This window comes from Pinus tabuliformis, chromosome 1_2, assembly GCF_031772625.1.
Source record: "Pinus tabuliformis cultivar Carrire ecotype Pingquan chromosome 1_2, CPIR1, whole genome shotgun sequence".
Lineage (NCBI taxonomy): Eukaryota > Viridiplantae > Streptophyta > Pinopsida > Pinales > Pinaceae > Pinus > Pinus tabuliformis.
The window spans coordinates 402,861,349-402,888,430 of record NC_142298.1 but is presented as its reverse complement, the minus strand read 5'-3'; positions in this window follow the sequence as shown (position 1 = coordinate 402,888,430).

The window sequence follows — 27,082 nt, the reverse complement described above, 5'->3', positions numbered from 1 at the left end:
ACCGTGGTATTGTGAAAGGCCTAAGGCTATAAAAGAGGAAGGAGATCATTTGGCTAGAGTATGCTTATGGGTTGAATATCTTAAGGAGAGTAAGATCTAAAATTTTGTTTGGTTAGCGATATCTAGATCTACATCAAGGAGAAACCTGAGCTTTATAGGGAAAATCTGCTGATGGGTCGAGATCTCCTTTGCGCATGATCAGATCTGTAGATCTGATAAGTCTGTGGCATATTTGAAGTCTGGACCGCAGGTGCGACACGTTTCAGGCGCGGAGATCCGCAGGTAGATCGAGGAAAAGGTGCGAAGGTTCGCAGGCCAGAGATCGGTGTAGGTGCGGAGGATTGCTGGAGGATCGCAGGCTAGAGGCGGGTACAGTGCGGGGGTTCGCAGGCAACCCGAGCCGCAGGTGCGGATGCCCGCAGAGAAGCAAACTACGAACTGCGGATACTCGCAGGACAACAGACTATTCAGGTGCGGATACCCGCAGATCAATAGATGGTGCAGGAGCGGATACCCGTAGGTTTCCATTGAAGAATCTACGTACTTTTCTTAAAATATGTTTTAGCTACTTCTGTTGTTTACTGAAGTGTTCTGGGTTTTGAAGTGATGTCTGGTTACTGGTATTATGTTCTGATAACAACAATCTGAGAAGTGATTGATTGAATGATTATGATTAGCTTCAGTATTGATGGATGAATGGATCAGGTTCATAATGACTTATCCTTATATGATCTGATGGACTAGATCTGATTGCTGACATGCATACTATCCTTGTATATATCTAGTGATTGGGTGATTCAGAAGATTGATTGATTATGTGCTTCAATGATATTTATGGGTCCAATATGAAAATTGGATGAAACGTGGCCTTTCAGAATATGTGTTGTGCTTCAGGTGTATCCAGTCTGAAAATGTATGAAAAGTGGTACCCGGAGGAGAGATGATTGTAGGTCGGCGCCTACGTACTAGCATCTAAGCTAGTACAAGAGCTAAGGGAAAACTTTGGAGCATTGTAGCAGGTAGCAGCCTGCGTACTAGTAAATGGATCGGCTAGTACAAGAACTATGGGGGTTGTAGCTCTCTGCAGGTAGAAGCCTGCGTACTGGTATAAGACTGCACCAGTACAAAAATATTGTAAAAGGATTTTCTTATTAAGAAGAAGATTGAGATGACTTGCAGCAGGTGGTTTTCTCCCACATTGGGTTTCCACCTTATATCATGGTGTTCATGTGTGTGGCTTATGTGTGATGATCTGTTCTATTTTACTGCACCTGTTTACTGTTAATATGGTTGATAATGTTCTAATGCACTCATTAAGGATCAACTAACTGAATCATAAGAAGTTGTGGAAGTAGCATATATGAATCTGAATATGGAAATGAAAAAGTTTTATTGATGTGATAATATTGATTCACCCCCCCCCCCCCCCTCTCAGTATTATTTCCAACAGGATGTGTAGCAGAACCCTTCAATTCTGATAACTATTGTTTGTTGTAGGAGCCTTCAGATCTAATAACTGGTTAATAGCTTTTGAGTGAGTGGAATTGTTTGATTTCATAATTCCGATGGAAAACAGTTAGTACTTTTGTACCAACATAATAATCGAGCCCCACTGCTTTGGTAGGTTTAAAGGATGCCTAAACGTAATTATGTTAAAGAAAAATCACACTTTTAATTGCATGACTGACTTGTGATAAATGTATAGGATAATCATTGTCATCATACAAATAGTTACTAATTCACTGCATACCAATGCTACCACCTTATCTAATTTCCTGCATATCAAATGCGTTTAATTATATCCATGCGCCCTCATTATTAGAACTATGTCAAATCAATGTAACCCTCACCCTAGTCACAAACTATGGAAACATGCTAATTTTATTTATCATTCACCACCTTTTCTGGTTCAAGTTTGCACAGTGGAAAGAAGCCGAGAGCGAGTAACTGTCCTAAATAATAGACCAACATTCCAAAAACTCCAGTGCTAAGGTTTCAACCCATCATGATTGAGTTTCTTAATAATTTTATGCTAGGAAGCAAGTGTTTTGAGGAGGTGGGAGGTGGGGAGCAAGTGTTTCAAAGAAATTCAATCCTTTGCAGACAATTTCAGTAGGTTTGTAGCTCGGTTTAATCAAATGGATTTGGTCATCTTGAAGGAATCAATTTCCCAGAGCACTGACCTTCCGCAAGACAGAGAATGTTGGTTCAAATATTTAGTTAAAGAATTCAACTGCAACCAATTTTTAATGCTGGAACGATGGAACCCAATTTGGAGCAAGTGAATTCCACGTTAGTGGATCAAGGAGGAGTGGCATGAAGCCATTTATCTATTGTACAAGTACATCACTTGTGAGGGAAGGTATGCTGTCACTTTTAGATACCTTTTGCGATTTATTTCATGCTTTTAGGAGAAACAGAAGATGACTTTACCTTCTTATTTTTTAAAGAGCTTGATAAAAAAATGCCAAAAATGTGCAAGCTCGTCCAAAGCATGTTGGGACTAGTATGTTCCACCATGGGTTAATTAAGATATTAGTGGAATAAGATTTAAGGAAGAAAAACCAGACCTGGAGTCACTTTCTTTTGTGGGGAGGGTTTGAAACAATCTCTTTGGCTTTTGTGTCAATCCACAAAATGAAAGAGTTATTGAAGAAGGGGCAAGTCACTTTACTTCAATAGAGGAAGGACTTGGAAGAGGAATATTCTTATGAATATTAGGAATGGATGAAGAAGAGCAAGTCTCTAGCAAGGCAAAAGGTATACTTATTTCTAAGAAGAAAAAGAACCCTCGGAAGGTCAAGGAAATTCTAACCATTAAAGAGAAAGAATCCCCTATTGAAACTAAATAGGCTTCATGCATAAAAAAATTGTGCATGAAAATGACCATCATAAAAAGCATAATAGGAAGGTCGTATAAAAGGAAGGAAGAGACCATGAAGAATTTAGATTAACCCTCTCTAGGGTTGCTCACAGTAATAAAGAATATTCATTTGAAGAGACTGAACAAGAAATTTATTCAAATGAAGTGGTTATTGTTAAAAGCACCCCTCACATACCTCAAACATTTTCTTTGGATGATAAGAGCATGACTTTGGTGGAAATGATTGAATTTGTAACATTTTATCTTAGCCTAGTAGTAGGGCCAATTTTGTTGGAAATTATTGTTTCAAAGGTGTAAGAAGAAATCAACCAAAAATTACGTAATATCCATTATTTTGACTTCAATGTGGAGGAATTCAAGGAGTCTATGCATACAATAAATTCAGTGGTACCTGATGTCCCTGAATTTGAAGCGCTTGGAATGACTGAAAGGGTATATGTGGTTCATGCCTCAACGACATTCCAACAAGAAAAGAGATCTGACTAGGATAATGAAATTGAGATGCCCAATGTTCTTGAACTAGAATAATTTAAATTGGTTGAAGGGCCTAAAGTGACTAAAGGGGCATAGGAGGCCTTACAACAAGCTCTTGATCTTGAAAAATTTAAGTCAACCGAGGAAGCACAAGTGGTCGATGCTTTAGAGGCATCACAAAAAGAGAAGGGACTTGAGCCGACTAACGAAATTGAGATACTAGATGTCCCGAAGCATGAAGAATTTAAATTGACTGAAGGTGTGAATGTGATTGATGTACCTGAAACATCAGGACACAAGAGGAATAGGAGTGAGAGAATAAATAAATTTAAGCAACAAGCTAGAGAATTCAAGATGTTGAATAGACATATTGAACAAGAAAGCCAAACCTTAAAGGAATGGAATGTTGTTATAGACATTTTTTGGCACTGCAACCCCAAGCATAAATGTCCATAAACCAAGGGCTCCTAAGTCCCTAAATGTGTTGTTCCAACCCCTAAAAGAACAAGGTCAACTGATTACAGCATCTCCCAGAAGTTCCCCATGAAAAACTACTCAGAACTGGTCAAAACTGGACCATTTCATCTGCTCCATAGGCAAAGTGCGTTGCATCCCACCTGAATACACACAGTAGGTGCAATGCATGTCAAAAAGCCCTTCTATGGGGTGCGATGGGCGAGAAGGGACAAATGGCAGGGTCAATCCGCAAGGTGAAGGAGCATGGAATCTTCCAAAAACCTCTCTTGTGACACTTGCCTCTCTGAATTCGACCAGGGATGAGTAAGAGATCATCAATCTCCAAGTGGAATCAAGAACTATCAGAGAGAAGACACTAATCAAATCTCAAAAGCTGACTCACCTCCCTTGCAGACATCTATATATGGATCCCTCATCCCAGAGATCCAGAGGCTGGAATTTTGTATCTTGTAAGGAAGTGCTGTTGGTTTCTTGGTGCAATATCATAGTGTTGGGTGATCTAAGCTTTTCATGAGGTGAAGATGGGCTTTCTTGCTAAGAGGATGATGCTGGGTCAGAACAATTGGTTGTAATCCTCTTTGCTCTTTCTTGATTATCAATAAAGCTATTCAAGTTTTCCTCCACATTCTTGTATGATTGATGATTTATGCATTTGTGTGGTCAATGTACATCTGATCCTATATTGTTTATGATAATAGATCTATGTTCTTGGATAGTGTTATGTTGCTTTGATTCTACAGGTACTCCTTGAAGTTGGGTAGACAAGGAAGCGAGTGGCAAAGACCTACCAGAAGAGAGAGGAATCAAGCAAGGAACCAAGTGTAAGACAAAGGTTGGTCTCCTTATTCTTCTCTTATCTGTTGCTCATAAAGGAAAACGAAAGTAGTTTTTAGTGTGTTTGTTTCCAGGGTAGCTACCAGCCTTAGTGGGACTAGCAGCTCTGCATAGACACTAGTTTTCCCGATAACAAAATGTCAACTCCACTGGGGAGCGAGTAGATTGTTTGTTCATCTACATTTGTTTACTTTATAAACTTACAAACTGAGCCTGAAGTCAAGCCAGATAGCCTTCGAACTGCATTTGCTATCCAAGTGAAAAGTAGATCAACGCTGCTTCAGTCAATCTCCAGGTATTGTTTATGAATTAAACGATTGATTTACAAGCTTTCTAATTGCCCTCATGGTGGCTCTAGTAACCTCCTTAGATCTACCCCTGTGATTGATTTACTAATTACCACTTGCTCGGCCTAAATCCCTGAACTGAGCTGCAAACTGTGACTCGAAACCCAATCAAAGTCTCGTCCCTGGTCCAGCGCACTGTCTGTTCTGTGAACTTCAAATGCATCACACTTCCCGAGTGTAGTAGGTGCGTTGCATTTCAGTTTCACTGTGTTACAGGTGCGCTGATCAGACAAGACCTTGTTCCTAAATTTTGGTTTCTATGTTCACTCTTTTCAGCTCTATTCAAGAGTTTTGCTGCCTGTAATCAGTACACCTCTATTTGAAACCCATTTTCTTGCTGTTATTCCGCCTCCATTGTGCAAAGAACTATAAATGTTTTTATGTATTTTTGAGTCATTTTCAGTTCTCATTTACAAAGAAGTAGCGTAATTGTACTGTCGTTTCTTGATTTGAAAGTGTCGCAAGTGTCGTTTTCAGTCGTAGAAGAGAATCTAATTGTTCTTGATAGTCGATTACACTGTTACTCTTGTATTTGATTTGAGTTAGTATTTTTCCAAGTGTCGAAAGCAATTTTTCAATTCCAAATAACAAAGTGTCATCATTGTCCTCATTTTGTTTTGAAAAGAAACTTGTTAGTAATTGTCGCTTTGGAAAATAATTCAGATTTGCGCTTAGCTTTCTTTTTATCATTCACACATTAAGAAGGCTGAAAACAAATACATGCATGTGCATTTGCATTTAGATTTTTTGTTGGCTTGATTTAGGACAGTGCATACAGTGTGTGCTCTATGCTCTTTGTTGAAAGAACGCCATCTCTCTTTCCTTAGTAGCTAGGATTTTCATTGCAGAAAGAAGATTAAACGACTGTTTATCATCTTAGATTGCATTTTAGGAATTGTACATCTACATCACGCGGTGAACCTGAAAGGAAAATTTCTTAAGCAAGAACAACCATAAAATAAATTTAATGAATCTAAAAACGCTTTGGAACGTAACGCACAACATCTAGAAGTCTAGGCTAGAGACGTATTCCGGCGTCGTAAAGCTTGGTAATTGTTGTTTTCACTGTTGGTTGGGTGATTCCTCCACTTTGAGACAATAAGTGCTAGTACAGACTTGTTCTCCCACGTACCATTGAGTATATTTTGGGAGACCACAATAGGCTTTATCCTTTATCCATAGGAAGTCGTGTCTGCCACCCTATCGATTGCAATGCACTGAACACAACATTCGGGAAGATTGACTGCCATACCGTAAAAAGTATTCTGCAGTTTTGCAATTGGTTTGGTAATCCCTCTGTCTAGATTTCCAAAGTAGTCCCTTTCGTTCCTTTTCAGACTCCTTAACGGAAAAGGTCCATCTGAGCACTTGTCACTTCAGGCTCATTAAAAATCGAAGGCGACTAGAGTCATCTTTTGTTTTTTCTCAACTCTTAAAAATTGAAAAAACAAGTTGTGTCAAAGCGTCTAAAATTCATCTAATTCGGAAACATACTTCCCCTTGATTTTTAGTTGATCGAGTAATCCGCAATCACGGAAGAAAGTCAATTGAAACCCTGTTGTTTGAGGAGGCTTACGAGTCAACCGTCTTTGTCTCCAGAGTTGAAACTGTTACGAACAAAGTGAACTCATTTAACCGGTTCCAAATCCCCTGGTAAAGTTAGAACAAGTGTTCTGACACCATCGGAGACTCCAGTTACTCCAAACATTTCTGGTATCCCTGCCTTTACAGAAGAAGTTCAGCAGCCACCAAAGGATAGTAGAACTGATCCTAGTGTGAAGGTAAACACCTGTGTTACTGAGCCAGCTCCATCTACAGCTGATTCGAAAGGTGTTATTCCCCAAACATCTGTCGCTGCAGATTCTATACCTTCTTCGGCACCAGAAATATTTTACGGACTTGACAGTCTACCTCTTCCACCTGATCTGAGGATCCTCCATTGAGTACTCCATCGCGATTTGGAGTCGGGATCACTCTATATCCTTCTTCATCAGAAATTAGTCTACCGCCATCGAAAGCTCCTGTAGAATCGTTAGGCAATCTTTTGGATAGGCTAGAAATGTCTGAACAACCATCGACATCTAGGAATATGTCATCTGACACAGTGACAGCAGAACTCCCTGTTGTCACTCCAACAATGTTCATCGGCATACCATCTGTCCCAGCTAGCTCTCAATCGCTAGACGGGGCCCACTCAGGGGCTATTTCAACAATATGGTCCGTTCCTGTTTGTTCATCCGGAATAGTATCCGGGAACTCTTATGTTGAGTCTCAGCAAATTGATCCTTCATGGTGTCAATTTGGGCAGTACGGTCCTCAAGGGCAAACAATTCCTTTAAGTATCGGATTACCGCCGTATGGGGGGCAATATACCCTTTCATTGTCTCCTCTAGGAGGACAACGATACGAGAGTTCACAACAAAATTCAGGTTATGCTGGAATTACATCTAGCGGTTGGGTGCCGATACTACCTCAACAACTAAGAGTTGTATATTTGATGCAACAATGCTTACCTATGTCAAAAATACCGACTATGCCAGCTATTGTGATGGTGTCGCGAGTACAAGCGCTGCCTGTTGTATGCCAACCTCAAGTTTCTCAGGTGGTAATGCAACAACCTCTTGTCCCTACGACTCAACCACAATCGCTGACTAATGGAATGACACAGGCCCAGACGGGTACAATTACCCCTCATCTTGGTCAAACAGTCAGTATTGGACAACAGCACATGGCTTCACAACCATGGCTGGTGTAATACCAACAACCGCAATTCCAACAAGTATACCAAGGATCTGAGCAACAAATATTTGCAAATAGTGGGCAACCGTATATTCAAAATGGTCAAAATCAACCATTCTACAATGGTTATGCCCATCAACCTTACCAAATTTACCAGCATCAAATGCATTATGCTGGTATGCAAAGACCAACTGCTCAGGCAATTCCGTCATATCCTGGGTATGCTTCCCCAAACCTGAATCAATAGTTACCCTTCATGGCAACTTTGGAGTTACCGAATCTAAATAGGTTAACAAACGATCCAATTGCTTATGCCCCTTGGTGGCCAGCGATTCTACATAAACTTCTGTCAGATATTCCTAAATTTAATGGAAATCCGGGTGAAGACCCGTCGAATCATGTGATGACATTTCATCTGTGGTGTTCATCAAACACCCTAAACGATGATTCGATTAGGCTTCGCCTTTTTCAAAGGACGTTAACTGGTCCGGCAGCGAAATGGTATATCGAGTTACCCAGAGCTTCGTTTGACAACTTCAATACCCTAGCCACAACCTTTTTAACCCATTTTCAGTTACCGATAAGGTACGAAATGGGAACAAAACTTCTTACCAATTTCAAAAAAACAACGGCCACTCACATATCCGATCATATTCATGAGTGGCGACGTCATCGTAGAATGGTAAAAATGTATGTTCCTGATCAGATTTTAGCTGAATGGTTTATTAAGTCTTTATTACCTTCCATTACAGAAGATGTGGCAAAAGGAGGAGTCGTCACTGAAGAGCAAGTTATTGCTCGTGTGTAATATTTAGACTTGATTTATACTCAGTCTAGCACGCTCTACGATAAAATCCCTGACACTCCCAGACCAGAATTTTTCGTTCCCCCTCCTCCTAAATCGAACAATGACTCTCATGCTGGTGATGGCGTGATTGGTACGACAGACACGAAATCGATAAAGGCTACATCTAAAAAGGCCCATAAGATTTCCAGTCAAAAATGCAAAAGAAGAACTTCTCGCCTCGGAAGTAAACGCCGTCTCGATAGATAAAGGCAAAGAAACCAAGAAACCGGGAGGCAAGAAGTAAAACAAAGGGAAGAAGAAGAAACAAGAGGAATCATCACCTGAAAAATCTTCTGCAAACCCTCCTGGAGATAGGAAACCAAAAAATCCATGCGTAATATGTGATGAGGATCATTGGACAAGAGATTGTCCACATAAGGCTGAGCTTAAAAGATTCATCAAGAATTCAAAAACCTCGGTAGTATTGACTGATCCGTTTCCCAATCCAGGAACAAATCTGGTTGCTAGTGAAAATGCTTCCCCGTCCCAAGTACTGATGTTGTCGGTTTCCAAACAACAAAATGATGCTCTGATATCTACAAGGAACAAATATTATGGGAATCCACAGCTGTCGAACAACAAGGATAAAGATCAACCTAGTAAATCAACAACAACTTCAACAGAAGTTGCGCCGCCCATCATTCCTGAGCTAACAGTAAAACCGCCAAAGGGAGTAGTACACAAGTTGACATTTAATCCTCGTGCCAGAGTAGCACAACATTATAATATAGTGGAAGATCTGGCCCAATTGCCATCCGCTATGTCAACACTTGAGGTACTGCAAAATTGCCCATCCCAAAAGCAGGCTTTATTATCAGCTATCGGTGGGATAGACCCAAAGGATTCTAATCTTGTGTCCTTTAATCATAAAGGATATGATCCTCAGTTACCAGCTCAACTAGATTTCCTCATTCAAGTGAAATCCCTCAACAAAACTGTTCATCGAACAATTATTGATGAGGGGGCATCTACATGTATTATGTCGATGAGTTGCTGGAAAACTTTAGGATCTCCAACCTTGTCGAGATCTTCGTCAACATTAAAAGCATTTGACGAACAAACGCATACCCTATACAGTATTCTAAGTAACTTGCAAGTTGAACTAGGAGGGAAAATAGTAGAAATAGATGTCGAAGTAATCGATGGAAACCTCGATTACAACATCCTACTGGGAAGACCATGGATATATGCTATGGCTGCAGCTGTGTCGGCCTACTTTAGGAAGATTGCATTTCCTTTTCAAGGAGGAATTACGATCGTCGACCAACAAACATTTCTTCCGAATAGTTCCCAAGTTACGGGAAGCATTCCGATGATCCATGGAAGCCCCCATACACTTCAAAATATTGGAGTAGGCCTACTAAAAGACCCTATATTAATGGGGACTTTTGCCCTTCCACCTCAAATCAATCTGGCAGAAGTAGCATCGGTAGGAACCTACAATATGATATCTTCGATTCAAAATATCTCAGAAAACGATATAAACATGGATCATACGCAGGTATTGCCTCCAAGCCCAATAGAAATATTGTAGCAATCAATGTTTTTGGCATGGGAGGCAGACCCGAATCAACGCTCATCAAGTGTTTGGATGATAGGTCTAAGGAATATGGCACCCCTTCAGATCCTTGGTCGCAAGTGCATTACACTGACAAAGGAATTGTTCAATCAATGGTAATTGAAGGGGCACCATGGGAATATTACCACCATCGTTCCCATCTTCCGACTTGTAAAGAAGATACTCCTGATGACCTTCATCATCCTTCAATTTTTGATTTCCTATCAAATACTGTAAACACGGTGGATTCCGAGCAAAACTTGTACAACATTGAAGAGACTATCGCCATAAATATCTCAACCAAAACAGATGTTGTAGAGAATATTTATGTTGGAAATGTTGTTCTCCTTCAGAACTTGAAATATATAATGCTCTTTTTCGTGAATTCAGAGATGTCTTTGCTTGGTCATATGATGAAATGCCAATCATTGACTCAAGTATAGTTGAACACGAAATAAAGATGTATCCAGATGTCAAACCAGTACGACAACGGCTACGGCAGGTGCACCCCAAGAAAGCCACTGCCATCAAGGCAAAAGTTGAAAAGCTTCTCCATGCTAGTTTCATTTACCCGGTTACTCTAACCGATTGGGTATTGAACATTGTTCCTGTTATGAAAAAACAAGGAACGATTAGAGTGTGCGTCAATTATAGGGATGTAAATCAAGCTTGTCCAAAAGACAACTACCCTACACCCTTTATTGACCAGATAATTGATGAATGCGCCAGATGCGAAATCTTTTCATTCATGGATGGATTCTTCGGGTATAATCAAATAAATATCCGTCCACAGGACCAGTCAAAGACTGCATTTATTTGTCCGTGGGGCACATTCGCATATCGCAAATTACCCTTTGGTTTAAAGAACGCAGGGGCAACATTTCAGAGGGCAATGAATTATGCCTTCCATGACATCAAAAACATCATTCAACCATATCTCGACGACCTTCCGGCTCATTCGCGAAAGCGGACCGATCATCTGCAGCATTTGAGAGCGATATTTCTACGTTGCCGACACTACAAGATACGACTCAATCCACACAAATGTGTGTTCTGTGTCAGTTCTGGTCGTTTACTTCACTTTGTAGTCTCAAAGGACGAGATTCGTCTCAACCCATGTAAGGTTCAGGCAATCATAAATTTGCCTCCACCTTCAAATTTGCTTCAGATTCAGAAACTCCAAGGGAAAGCAAACTTTCTGAGGAGGTTCATTCCAAATTATGTCGAACTTGCTAAAGGTTATACACATCTATTGAAAAAGGAAGTGCCCTTCATCTGGGATTAGGTCGCGCAAGCCTCCATTGATGCGTTAAAAGAATCCCTAATGAAAGCATCATTAATGTACGCTCCTGATTATCAAAAAGACTTTAACCTATATTTGGCTGCAGCGGATACAACCATAGCAATGGTTTTAGTTCAAGAAGACAACGGAATTGAACATCCTATATATTATTTAAGTAGGAACTTAAATGATACAGAAAGCAAATATTCCTATGTTGAAAAGCTGGCGCTCGCAGCTGTTCAAGCGATACAGAGATTTCGACACTATGTCCTCTTTCGAAAAACTACCATTCTGTCATATTGCAACCCCATAACTTATATATTGTCGCGACAGTTGCTGGGGGGGAAATATTCAAAATGGATAGCAATTCTACAAGAGTTTGATCTGGAATTTTTAAAATCCAAGTCAAAGAAAGCCCTAGTTTTCGTGGAATTACTATGCGATCTCCCATCATCGTCCAACGATTAAACATCAGATGAAACAATCGTGGATGAATCTTTGTTTCTGATATCTTCAAGCAATCCATGGTATGGAGATATAATCATCTATCTCCAAACCCAAAAATATAGGCCTAATACCTCCTGCTCCGAAAAAAAACGTATTCGATACCAATCAAAAGACTACATGATCGTCGGTGATACACTTTACCTTCGTGGCGTCAATACAGTTGTGAGGAGGTGCCTCACCCAGGAGGAAGCCGAAAAAGTCTTGAATGATTGTCATTCAGGCACGTGTGGGGGGCATCAATCTGGTTACACTACAGCACAAAAAATTTTGTGAACAGGATACTTCTGGCCAACAATGTTCAAAGCTTGCATAACCGCAGTCAGAAGTTGCCATGCCTGTCAAGTTTTCGATGGAAAAAACCAGAAGACCACCCGCACCTCTGCAGCCAATTGTTGCTGTTGGGCCATTCACCAAATGGGGCATTGATTTCATGACATGTAACCCACCTCGACCGGGGGGCATGGGTATATCATAGTCGCAGTGGACTATTTTACCAAATGGGTCGAGGCGATGCCTACATTAGATAACACTGGTGAAACAGCTACCATTTTCTTTTTCAATCATGTAGTTGCCAGATTCGGCATTCCACAAGCTATAGTCACAGATCATGGATCGCATTTTCGCAATCACATGATGGCGGAATTAGCTGCCAAATTAGGGTTGTCTCACGACAGCTCTACTCCATACTACCCGCAGTCCAACGGACAAGTTGAAGCAATCAACAAAGTCCTGAAGCGCATGCTGCAAAGGATGATTGGAGTCCACAAAAGGAGTTGGCACCTGATCCTGTACTCAGCCTTGTGGGCATACCGAACATCGGTAAAGAATGCAATCGAGTTTACACCCTTCCAACTGGTGTATGGCCTAGAAGCAATCTTACCAGTTCAGTGTGAAATCTCGTCCCTCAAACTCGCAATCGACCTTCTCCCCAGAACTTCAAAAGAAGAGGCTTGTTTCTTGGAACTAATCCAATTGGATGAAACCCGTCGTGATGCCGCTTTGGCTAACGAAGCCCATAAGAAACGAGTCAAGGCGTAGTTCGACAAGAATGTCAAACCCCGTGCCTTCTCAGAAGGTGACCTGGTCTTACTTTACGACCAAGAATCCGATAAATTGGGAGCAGGTAAATTCAAATCTTTATGGATGGGCCCTTATATTGTTAAATGTGTATTAGCAAAAGGAGCCTACGAGTTAATGGATTATGACGGAATTCCACTGGCGCAACCCCGTAACGGGTTGTACCTTAAGCGTTACTATGCATGATTTTGTGTGGTAACCTATATGCTTTTGTTACATTTTTGTTTTTGCTAAGGGTAATCATTTTGGTCAAGTAAATCCACTTTTTACATTTGTCACAGATGTCAAACCTATTGGAATCTTTTGTTGGATATGCCGATGGAGCAAGTCGTAGTTCGCAGAACCTATCTTGTGCGGCCTAGGCCATTTTTGATCCAAGCGGTGAGTTAGTAAGTTTCAGAGGGGTATGTATTGGTCGATCAACGAATAACATCGTTGAATATAGCATGATAGAACTTCTCTCTGATGCCATCACACATGGCATACGCCGACTTGTCATCAGGCTAGACTCACAGCTCATCATACTACAACTCATTGGTATCTACTCCGTCCGAAATCCAGCTATCTATCGCATGTTCCTAAGGGTCAAGATTTTGGAAAGGCAATTTGATTTTATTCAATATCAACATATTTCCAGAAGCTTAAACACATTAACTGACTCATTTGCAAATTATGTGTTAGATAGACATTTGCAACATTTATAAAAAGAAGCATTTCATCAATATTTGCATTTGGATCATGTAACTTAACCAAAATAAAACTCCAAAAATCAAAAATATATATATATAATTGTTTATGGTTTATACATAATGTTCTGTAACCAAGAAAAAATTGGTCAAATGACCCAAAACTCAAAACACTAGGGGGCACCCTAGTCTAATGATGCTGGTGATAACAAGTCACCGCCTGTGCAATCATGCGTAAAAGCCTAGTCCATCAACTTGGCATGCCAGTAGTATGTCGCTGCAACCTTAGAGGCAGCTCGTCAGTCCTCACATCTGGAATACCGAGAGTGAGGCCCTCGACTTGGTCCTGTAATGCTGAAAGAGTCTCAGCCACATCAAGGTCGCGAAGGATAGCCCTTCCCATAGCCTCTCCTGCTGGAGCGGCAGCTGGCACTCTCAGGCGTACTATTGGCCGAACGGGACCAACATCGGCATGAGCACATGAATTCTGATTAGTCTTGACAGAATAAAGCACAAGGACATTATAAAGAGAAACGATATACAGAAATATGGTCAAAGAATTTACCAATGGCACCCCACTGCTCGCCAACCGACAGTACCAAATCCGGGTCACCCTGGAAGTCCATACCAGCATATGGATACTCGGAAAAAACCATCTCCTGACGATCAAACCACACGAAGAAGGTATCAGAAAAGGAGATCTGAGACTGACCAGCATTTCTGGACATATGGTCGACCCATCTCTACATCCGTGGTTCAGTTGGTGGAGGTAAACCAAGTGAAATATATTGCGGCTGCATCAGTGGGATCTTTTCCAAGGCAAAGGCGGTCAAAATAGAACCATATCCAAAGTTCTTCAATCTTCCATTTTTCACCTTGGTCAACTGTTCTTTCATCACAAAGAGTACTGCATCACACCATTTGAACACCTTCGGTTCAAGGCATTCTAAAGCATACTGCATATAAGACCGGTTGGCCACGTGAAGAGCCGCACCACTAGCCATCCTACCAAAGGTGAACAGAATGGTCTTCAAGGACCTGTCAGTGACATCTCGAATGATGATCTTGCCGTCTTTACTCGGCTGAGATCCTTCTCTGCAATACTTGTGAATGCAATCTCTCACAGATTCACCCCCACGGGCTGAACCTGATAAGGAGATAGGGGCACCCCGCCTCGATAAGCTGGTCAAAAAATAGATGTCCGAAACAGACAAGGGGATGGATTTGCCCCTAATCTGGAACACCTGGCTGGTAGGGTCCCAGGCATCGAGAAAATACTGCAACAAGTTGATTTGTTGCCTCATGCTAGAGATGCGGAAAAACTTGAGCAGGCCACAGTTCCGCAGTGCATTTACCGTAACCGAATCATGTAAAGCAAGCATGTCCTCTTCTTCATGCTCACGTTCTCGCCATGTAATAGGCATTTTGCTCCAATAAATCTCTGAAAACAAACAAGAGAATAATTAGATCCTGATTTGGTGAGAAACAGGCAAATAATACATTGAAAACTATGCACAAATTTCCCTCCTTGCGCCCATCGCACCCCTAGCAGTGTTCTGGGTGCGTTGTATGCCAACTGTCCAGTGAGTAGGCCAACATGCAACGCACCTTTCGATATAGAAAGGGTGCGATGGAGCCAGAGTGAGTTTTTCAAACCCTAGAGGCTCAGAAAAAACAGAAATCAGGCTCAGAATGCAAAATGGAAAGGATGAAATGAAAGAGCTCAGGTTTAGCTCCTACCTGGTCTAGACAGCGCAAAAAATCATCCACAGAATCTTCCGAAATCAGCTGGTGAAAATCAAGGGGGAAAGCACCTCCAAGACTCCAACAGACCAAAGTTCAAATGAAATGGTAAAATGAGGGGTAAAAGCACTTTTAAATTACTTTTTACGTAATTCAAGTAAAATATTAGTGTCTTAACTCATTTTCCAAACATGTATTGTTCATTTCTAACTAGTTTGATGAAGCAATTAAGCATGCAGCACAACCTTTGAAGGAACAAAGTCATTAATGGTAAAGTCAAGAAATGACCGTTATATCGAGCAATTTTAACGCGGAATTCAAGCTCGTTAAAAAATAAACATAAGCAATGAGCAAGTGTTTCCCCCAGCATTTAAGCTCATTAAAAAATGAACCAATTTCCAGTAAATAACCATCGTGAATGTATTACTTCAGCCTTTTAAGCCTTGGTCGTGTTCTCATCATCACCTCCACTCTGTATTGGCCGATCATTCACCTCCACTTGATTGTTTACCCCTTTTGAGGAACAGCTGCGAAGAGTGATCTTGTTAGCCATCCTTGTGACACTGCCATGATTGGAAAATTCCAAACCTTACCTGGAATCAGCTGCTACCCGAATCTATCACTCATTCCTCAAAAAACGAGTCTCCTTTAAGCTCTTTTCAACTGACTCGTAAAATATGAAAAGATTGTCGAGCCATTGGCCTCTCCAGCTCGCTAAAGTGACCGGAAGTGTTATCCCTCCTTTAGATTTTAATCTTTTTGGACCTGATGGATTATTACACAAAAAGATCGAGCGCTTGTTTTGTTCGGCTCGTTAAAATTACCGAAAATTCATCCCTTTTGTATTATTTTATACTTTTTTGGACTTAAGGGATTAGATGACGAAAAAGGATTTTTGGAGTTTCCTTTACATCCCTTTTCAGACTCTCTAAAATTGAAAAGGACCGAGTTATCTTTGTCGTTAAACTCGTTAAAACCTAATAGCGACAAACTTGTCCATAACAGACAAGAACGAGTTTCACTATCGCTAGGCTCGTTAAAACATAGCGATGGGTTTTCCCGAAGGGAAAATTATAGAACAAGCATATGTTATCCTCCTCAAGCTTGACAAAAATAAATAGGTACTGGTCAGCAATGACTGGGGAAAAATTGGGAAGAAAATTTGAAGAAACTTTGTTGGCAGCAAGTCGCTCTTGAACATGACACTTTCACTCTGCATTCGAGTCGGGTTGGGCTGTCCCATTCACTGGTCACATCACCATGGTTCCATCACACCATCCACATTTGGGGTTAATGCTACCAATCCATCATGTCAGTGTCGCCGATATGTTCAAGAGAAGTCGCTCAGAGAATTCACCTGTGTCTCACCCACTATAATACATTTTCGCTCCATTCTTTCATGACCACCACCCTAAATCGTATATCACCATATCGTTTTCACCTCCATTAAAATCATTTGCTCCGTTCTGTGTCATTGATGTGGGATTCACTAAGGCCCTCCTATGACAAATCGCTTCTTGTTGACTTCAGCTCATATCCAAGAAGTCGATCTAGGAACAACCCTTTCAGTACTTTGAAGCTTGCATGCCTCAATGGCAAGTTTCTCACTTCCGGTGACAGGTTTACATCAATGGCCTTCGATCGAAAGATTTTGCGTGGTGTTCGATGCCAAGTCCCTTATTCACACCACGTGAATTGTACTGTAGTACCTTGAGGATCATTATCATTATCAGTGATTCCTCTCGCGCCTGTTAACAACTTACATCATTGGCTGGTAATCAGGCGATGTCTTTCCATGTTCGACTCCAGAACATCTCTCACATGGATCGACTTGTACTTAAGGTGAAGATCGAATGAGATTGAAGACCCCGGATCTAGTTTCATCCATTCGAGCTGCAATATATATTCAGGAAAATAAAGACATCAAATGTACATCATTGCTGCACAGATAATCATCCAATCTAAGGGATGATGGCTCTACCAGAATCATCAGTCTACACTCAGACGATTGTCTGTCCTATGTACATGAAAATGAATTTATAAAGCTGAGCATGGGAATGCCCGCCTCAGCTAGATCATGAAAATAATATGAAGATAATGTATTGTATTTTATCTTATTACAGGTCGCCTTCCAGCTTGAAAAAACTTCGGATCCTCATGATAAAGCATTTCACCCGACATCAAAAGATTAAAAACCTCATGCTTTAGGGGGCAACTGTTATAGACATTTTTGGGCACTGCAACCCCAAGCATAAATGTCCATAAACCAAGGGCTCCTAAGTCCCTAAAGGTGTTGTTCCAACCCCTAAAAGAACAAGGTCAACTGATTACAGCATCTCCTAGAAGTTCTCCATGAAAAACTACTCAGAACTGGTCAAAACTGGACCATTTCACCTGCTCCATAGGCAAAGTGCGTTGCATCCCACCTGAATACACACAGTAGGTGCGATGCATGTCAAAAATCACTTCTATGGGATGTGATGGGCGAGAAGGGACAAATGGCAGGGTCAATCCGCAAGGTGGAGGAGCATGGAATCTTCCGGAAACCTCTCCTGTGACACTTGCCTCTCTGGATTCAACCAGGGATGAGTAAGAGATCATCAATCTCCAAGTGGAATCAAGAACTATCAGAGAGAATACACTAATCAAATCTCAAAAGCTGACTCACCTCCCTTGCAGACATCTATATATGGATCCCTCATCCCAGAGATCCAGAGGCTGGAATTTTGTATCTTGTAAGGAAGTGATGTTGGTTTCTTGGTGCAATATCATAGTGTTGAGTGATCTAAGCTTTTCATGAGGTGAAGAAGGGCTTTCTTGCTGAGAGGATGATGTTGGGTCAGAACAATTGGTTGTAATCCTCTTTGTTCTTTCTTGATTATCAATAAAGCTATTCAAGTTTTCCTCCACATTCTTGTATGATTGATGATTTATGCATTTGTGTGGTCAATGTACATCTGATCCTATATTGTTTATGATAATAGATCTATGTTCTTGGATAGTGTTATGCTGCTTTGATTCTACAGGTACTCCTTGAAGCTGGGTAGACAAGGAAGTGAGTGGCAAAGACCTACCAAAAGAGAGAGGAATCAAGCAAGGAACCAAGCGCAAGACAAAGGTTGGTCTCCTTATTCTTCTCTTATCTGTTGCTCATAAAGGAAAACGAAAGTAGTTTTTAGTGTGTTTGTTTCTAAGGTAGCTACCAGCCTTAGTGGGACTAGCAGCTCTGCATAGACACTAGTTTTCCCGATAACAAATGCGTAACTTAGAGAAGCCAGGGATAATTCAACTGCCCGAAACCAATTTCTAGGTAAAAGGGGTTTGTACTGGTATGCAAAATTAGGTTGGTCTATAAATCGTTGCAAAAAATGAAAGTTAAATCTTTTTCAAGAAAAACAAAGGAAAGATTCGTAGAGGCTCTATCCCCTACTCCAAGTTGTGGAGGGTATGTTGCACGAGGACTTGCAAAAGTCTGGGTGTGTGAGAGATAATGAGTCTTGACTTTGACCCATTTCTTTCATAGATTGGACACCTTTTTTCCCATCATTCTATATTTTATATTTCCTTTCTCCTATATTTTTCCAATTTTTCTGTAAGTTTCATGGCCTTACCAATTATGAGTTAGATAAGGTGATTATTCATAATTACACAATTTTTCTCATGAATTAAGTCTGCATTTTTGGTGTATTTTCCTTTCTAGATTAACCTTGGGCATTGCAACTCTTATATATGTTACAAGACTAGCAGTTGTTGATTGAACTACCATAAACTACTATGATCAAACAATCATGCCCAATTTTGGATTCTACGCCCAACGATTGGTTCAACCACTTGGATCAGCACAACTCGGGATCTAATTTGGTTCCAACAAAAAATATTCCCATCGTGGAAATGTAATTTCAATGTAATATCTTATTGGACAATTATGGTCCCCATGTTATCTTTGTACAAATAGTTACTAAGGCTGTAACATTGGGGTATTTTGAGAATTAATGTTGTTAAGAATTAAAAACTTTATATATTGATCTAAACATCTCTAGAGAGGTTAGTCGTCGTAATACAAAAATTGTTGTAGGGACCATATTTTGTGAACAAAAGCTCTATATTTTGTAACTTTCCTGTGAATTAATTCTAGTACCTTGTTACGGATAAACTTGTGACTTAAAATTTTATTCCTGCAATGCTCCCAATCAAGCAGGCCGCCCTGATTTGGGATGCACTCACAATGCCTTAGGATTTAATGGTATATAATTTTCTTTTGTTTAAGTTAATTTGTGTAAAATAGATTTTTTTACTTTCAGTTTTGTCTTCACATTTCGTGTGTTGAGATATTCCGCGTGGAAAGGTGTGAGGTCCTCGTGTTGAGAGCTAACAACCCAATGAATCCATAGGAATTCGAGAGACTCCAAGGCTCAGATCAGTAACTCTCAATTAAATTACTTATGTTTTTCATGAATGATTCTTTTCAACACTGCATGATTGTTTTTTCATTGAGTTGCAAGTATTGTTGAACCTACTAGATGCCCTTAGGATGCTGATGAATGTGATGATATTTTAAGTTAGTATTTACTCTTCTTTTTATGTTTCATGTAAGGGGTGAATCTATGTTCAACTAATTTCTGAAAAGCGTGTTTATAGAAGAATTTTATAGTGTGTTTTGATTTAGAACCAATTAAACCTATTTCTAGATATATTTTGTTGGCACATCATCGGCCTATGAGCCTCGATCAATAATTTTAATGAGCAATAATTTCAACAACGAAATTGCCTAAAAATTACTCAATCTCATAACTCTACTACGAAATCCTCTCTTATGGGGATAACATCCATCCACTAAACAATAGGGCGACAACTACTAAGGTGCTAGTGGTGGTTGATCACATTGTTGTGCTCAAACTAGAGTTCCTAGTGAGACTTTACACTAGGGTGCTAGATCTTATAGTAACAACCCACACATGGAGGATAAGTTCACAAATTATCAAATGGGTAGAAACATGTCCATGAGTGTCAACCAATCTAATCAACATAGTTTTATGCAACATCACATATTTTTGCATAAGTTGAGTCTCCTAGTCCAAGTGACAAAATAGATAAAAAGAGGGCTTTGAATAGAATGTTAATCATTGAAATTCTCTTCCATGAAGTTCTCTCCCTACAACTAAAGTGCTCCTTATAAACTAAGTTCTCATACTACTAAATTAGAACATAGAACACATTCAAAGAAACCCAAACTGACACTCTTTATGAGTTTGGTGCACCAAGCTACTCCTCTATCTTAAACCTCCTCTCTACTAGGGACTTCATTATTTTTACCACCTATGAATTTGAAGGGCATCAGCTTGGACCATTACTCCCCTTTATACTCTAAAATCACTCTCCAATATTGAAGGTGTCATTCCTTATCTAAATAAGACTTCATTAGCAACTTAAAAACCTCCAACATCATTCATGCCAACTTCACAAGTCAAATTCTTTCCATGCCACATTATGCACTATTTAGGAATTCATGCAATGGTGAATTCAACTATATAGATGACCAAGACAAGTGGATCAATTACATCAAGAATCAAAATATTAAGCATTTGCATAAATCTTGAAAATTCTTAGCAAATGTGCATGGGTATCTCACCATGCACCTCAAAACCTCTAACAACTTCAGATAAAATTCTCACTAAGGTAAACTCTCTTTTTGAGAGAATCATATAGCAACAAATATTGACTTGTACCTTTCAATGCTCCCATCAACTATATGCTTGAAATCAATCACTACTTCATGATAAGTTTTGTAAATGTATCCCAAGCCTCATATTCTATCATGGAATCCCACCACATTTTATTTTTATGTGCCTCCTTAATGCTGCAAGGTTGCTTCTCCATCACATCCCCAATACCTACTTCACATGTGTCTCCTTAAAATTTGAAGGCTTTGTCATTAAAGTTCCATTGTTTTTTTTATCAAGAGAATTGGTAGACATACCTCTTGTCACTGAGGAGACGTGGGATCGAGTCAGTGGGATTTCCACTATACTCTTGATCCTAGCACACCACCCACAAGCCTTGTTAGGAAAATAAACCAAGTTTTGAACTTGGGAGGGACTTTTATTTTGGTTGGAAAACACCTTATGGTGTGGTACATCCACCATTCAGCCTAGCCTGATGAGCTCGTTATAGTACCATTGTTATGCACTAGAGACCATTCTTCATTGGATCAATAAGTAGCTTGTAAAGGCCTCTTCCCCACACAACTCTAGCCAAAATCTAAAGATGATCCTCCTTGCAATCTTTTATGGTGCACTATCAATTATTGAACTAAACCATATAGTTTGAACATATGATTTTTGAAACATAAATAAGGTTCTATATCAATCTAGGTATGATAAAAACTCATTCAACGAAATGACATCCTTAAAGGCATCCAAAAAGATGTGGTGCCCATCGTTGGAAAATGTCACTATGTTCAGTCTTAATTAATGTACTTGAGTCACCATGATTTGCACTTGTCAAAAGAATAATGAAAATAATTTTTATTATTATTATTGTGACTTATTAAAGCATAGGTTTCATGCTTGGGTCACCATGTTTTAGGTCAAAGTCCCCATTGAGGGCTTCTAGGATTTATTATGAGTCAATAGAGTCATTGTACTTTTAAAGAGACCCTTCCTAGGCTTTTGAATCATGTAAAAAGGTTACATATTGAGTCAAATATGATTTATGTAACCTCCACACCTTGTCATCCTAGAAGAATATCAAGTCGGCCTAAGGACCCTATTCAACCTCACATTGAGCTTATAATAGCAAGCTCATCGAATTCATTTGGAGAAAAATTCTCTCCCACAAGTTCGATATCTCTTGTAGTTGGGTAAAAGTGCGAAGTTCTCTCATAGCTGGGAAAAGGTGCAAAGTCTGTTTTCAAGAAGATGAAGTGAATGCGAGTTTGGGGAAGTCTAAGGAGAAAGGAAAAATTAAAATTTTGGTCTCTTCCTCTCTCTGTTTCATGGTATGGATTAGGAGATCGAAGTCTCCTAAGTTTCGTTGTTTCTGGAAGTTGTTCCCTAGTCAAAGTTTCTAGAAGGGGTCAAAGATCTGGAAAGTTGATTTGGTGTGGAGGGAAGGCCTAGTCTTGGTCTAGGATGAAGCGTATCAAATAATACTATTGAAAGGAAGAAGTATCTTGACTGGGTTTTCCCCTCGAGGGTGGTTTTTCTCTGGCGTGTGCCTATATCTTGTGCCTCTTATTTTGTGATATTCATACACACATAATATGGTAATTGCTTGATGAAATATAAAATAATAAATAATTAAAATAAGCCAACACACTCACAAGTAATTATGAAGAAAGGAAAATCAAACCCTAATATAATTACTTTGATTTTCCAACATGGTATCAGAGCTAAGGTCAGGAAGAGTCGAATATCATTTTGTTGGCATGGATTCTCCCTCTATGATGAACTACATAAGAATGGGTTTCAACACTACTGGAAGTTGGATCAAGAAGGTCATCTACTACTTTTTCAACAATGTCAAGAGTCAAGGACTCTTGGTTTCTCTTACAGGTTCTCTTACTAATGACTATGTTGTTATAGGCATGGGATCAACATCGTTGAAGCTGGATAACGGATCAAAGCTACATTCTATATGTTCCAGGTTTGAAAAAGAATTTTCCTTTTATTATTAAGAAGATAAAAGAGAAATATTGCTTTTTGTTGATGGAAAAGTAATGGTTTGGGAAAAAGACTCTAGTATTGATAATTCCAGGGTTATTGGAGTTCGTGAAACTAGTGAAACTAGGTCTAAAGAGATATTAGACCTCATCCATTATGAAGTGTGTGGGCCTAGGTCTGAAAAATCACCTGGAGGTCATCTCTACTATGTAACATTCATTGATGACCATTCTAAAAAGACATGGATCTACCTCCTCAAGACAAATATGAAGTGTTTGATAAGTTCAAAAACTCTAAGGTCTGACAATGGTGGGAAATACACTTCTAAGAAATTGATTTCATATAGACATATACATTCAAAATAGGATTACTCATAAGAGTCTTGATAATACAACACCCGAAGAAGTATTCACAAGCCAAGTGTGGATCACCTCTGAACCTTTGGAAGTCCAACATATATTCATGTTCCGTAAGACATCTACTATATTCTCAAGAAGTATGAAGGAGAACCTCTCAAGAAAAGGTAGGTCAAGGAACAAAGGTATGATTTAAATACATTGATTTCTTTATATTGAAAGGATTATTCATTTGACATTATATTACCAACATTATTATGTCTAGTATCATAATGATTCTTTTTTTTGGGTGATTCATCTCTTGATAAATCTACCCACCCCCTCTCATATTCTAAATTGATTTTGTAGAACCCTATACAGGTTCTGGAAAACCCTAACTGAAGGGTATGCTAATGTGAATGTTTGAAGCCCTAAACTTCTTAGAGATAGTATGAAACGTTATTTTAAGTCTGATGATGTTTTTTTTTGGATTTTTGCATGATCATGAAAACCTAACTTGTTAGGGTTGAATGATAAGTTCTAAAATCTTGAACCTTTGAAGTTTTGGTAATGTTGGGTTTGCTATGTTTCTACATTGAAATACTAGCTCATTAGGGTTTGGTGGAATATGTAAGCAAGAACCTTATAATGATTTCCTTGGTATGTGTGTGTTTGTATGATCAAACCCTCACCTAATTAAGTTTTTATGTCTAACTCTTTTTCATGTTGTTGTGAATTTGGGTTTGACTAACGCATGATATGAAATGTATTTGCATGATGATGAAATCTACACATGTATAGATTTGACCTTTTGGTTGAAACCCTAGCTTGGTCTAGGATAAATGTATTAATGTTGTTGGACATATGAATGATTATGAATTCCTAGATATATGTGTTGAGCTAATCATTGATGGTCATGAGTCTTAGGAATTAATGGAAATCCTTGTCTGAAATTCTAGGATGATGATATCTAGAAATCTAGGGTGTTGTAGCTAAACCCTAGTGAAGTTAAATTATCTAGTATGTGTGATATAAAAATCTGAAATCTATTAAATGATTGTTGAAAATGAAAATCTAGGGTTTTGCAATTAAATCCTAGTAATATCATTGTCTAGTGTGAAATGTAACAATCTGAGATCTATGTATTTAATGATTTTTGAGATTGTGCAAATGGAATTCTATGGTTTTGGAGTTAAACTTTAGTCAAAGTAAAATCTCTGAAATATGATGATTTGAGATTTGTGTAAAGATCATTGAAATTTTGAAAATGGAATTCTAGGGTTTTGGAGTTGAACCTTAGTCGAAGTAGAAATCTCTGATGAATGTTTACAATATGATAATTTGAGAATTGTTAAATATTGTTGGAATTTGAGTTTTGTATGGATTTGATGGTCGATTAGAAACATAGGGTTTGCAACAAACCCTAGTGGAAGTTGGTCACATTAATGACTAAGTTGTTACTAACTTTGATCGATTCTTTTGTATGAAATCTAGGATTTGTATGGTTCCTAAGTGAGAAGTCTAACATATGAATTTTGAAAATTTGTTGGATGCTTTATATTTGTATGAATTGTTTCTAGGGTTTTTTATATGTTTTAGTAAGGTAAACCCTAGATGGAATGAAAGTTTCTATGAAGTAGTCTAGGGATTGTGACTAAGTCCCTAGCAAGATGTTGAAGAGTACATGTCTCTTGTTTGTAATTAATTATGGGTATATAATATGTATAAAGTTGAAATTCTTCCGTGTTTTTAATATGGCTAAAATCATGCTTCTATAGATTTGGTTTTACTTGCTATCTAAGTTGTGCAGGTACACAATCTTCAATTTGGTGAAGATGCTCGTTGATAAGCATGATGAGGATGATAGTAACTCTGATGAAATGGTTGGAAGCCATGAAATATTCTCTGATGACGAAAAGAAGAAGTAGAACTCCCTAAGTTAAGAGGGAGTCTGGATGAAATCTCCCTAGGATAAGAGGATGGTTGAGAATATTCCTTGTATAATACTGATTAGATCCTCTCTATTTAAGAGGGAGTGACATATATGATTCTTTGCTTCATGTGTCATGCACTAGACCAAGACTAACAACCGTAAGTTTTAGTGAAGGCCATGAGTAGGAGAAGGAAATTGGAGAATGCATTTTGAGGTGTTGTTGAAAGAAGGAAAGCAGGATATGATTGAATAATATGTTGCTACATATGAAGTAGGAAGAAAAATGTATGATTGATGAATCTTTTGTCAAAGATTCAGTTGATAGTCCTACTACGGAAAGTTTAGAAGAAACATTTGTTGTCTGGAAGACCTTGAAGGTTTATGTACATGTGAAAATATTATTGATTGGGGTTGTTTTTATACAGGCGAATCTCTCAAAGGTTTTGCTAGCATGTTGGTTATCGATCAATTTCATCAAGAGATATTTGTGGTCCTTGATCTACTGGATCAAGGGGTGTTGAGGCTTTGTGAGTGAAGCATTGCCTCAGAGGACATATGGCCAACACATTGCGTTGATGTCTAGAAGTTGGAAAGGTGGTGTTAGTTATTGAGCTTTGTTTTGGATACAAACCTGGACTTTTGTGTTGGAGATTAGCAAGCCTAATGGTACCTAGAGGGGCTGAAATCTTGAATCCATCTTAGTCCCACCTAGATAGATTTCCTTGGTCAGGAATCTAGTCCATGACATTGCAGTGCCTAAATTGTTGAGAGACCACTTGGATAGATTTCCCTACTCGGGAATCTATTCCATGGCGTTACAGTGCCTAAAGTTCTTCATGGTTCATATAGTTTGATATCTTCCACTGTATTTGCACATTATGAATACATCCTAGTTAAGAGGGAGTGTTGGAAAATGTAACTATGTTCGGTCTTCATTAATGTACCTGAGTCACCATGTATTTTACTTGTCAAAATAATAAAGAAAATAATTTTTATTATTATTATTGTGACTTATTAAAGCATGGAATTCATGCTTAAGTCACCATGTTTTAGGTTAAAGTCCCCATTGAGGACTTCTAGGATTTATTCTGAGTCAATAAATTCATTTTACTTTTATAGAAACCCTTATTGGGCTATTGAATCATGTAAAAAGGTTGAGTATTGAGTCAAATATGATTTATGTAACCTCCAAACCATGTCGGCCTAGAAGAAGATCAAGTGAAGCCGAAGTGAATGCGAGTTTGGGGAATTCTAAGGAAAAAGGAAAAATCAAAACTTTGGTGCCTCCCTCTCTACGTTTCGTGGTCTGGAATGGGAGATCGATGTCTCCTAAGTTTTGTTGTTGTTGGAAGTCGTTTGTTGTTGAAAGTTGATGCCTAGTCTAAGTTGCTGGAAGGGGTCGAAGATCTGGAAGGTTGACTTAGTGTGGAGGGAAGGTATGGCCTTGGTCTAGGGTGAAAAGTCTCAAAGAATACTATTGAAATGAAGAATTATCTTGACTAGATTTCCCCTCGAGGGGGGTTTTTCCCTGGCATGTGTCTATATCTTGTACCTCTTGTTTTGTGATATTCATACACACATAATATGGTAATTTCTTGATGAAAGATAAGATAATAAAGATGTAAAATAAGCCAACACACTCACAAGTAATTATCAAGAAAGGAAAATCAAACCCTAATATAATTACTTTGATTTTTC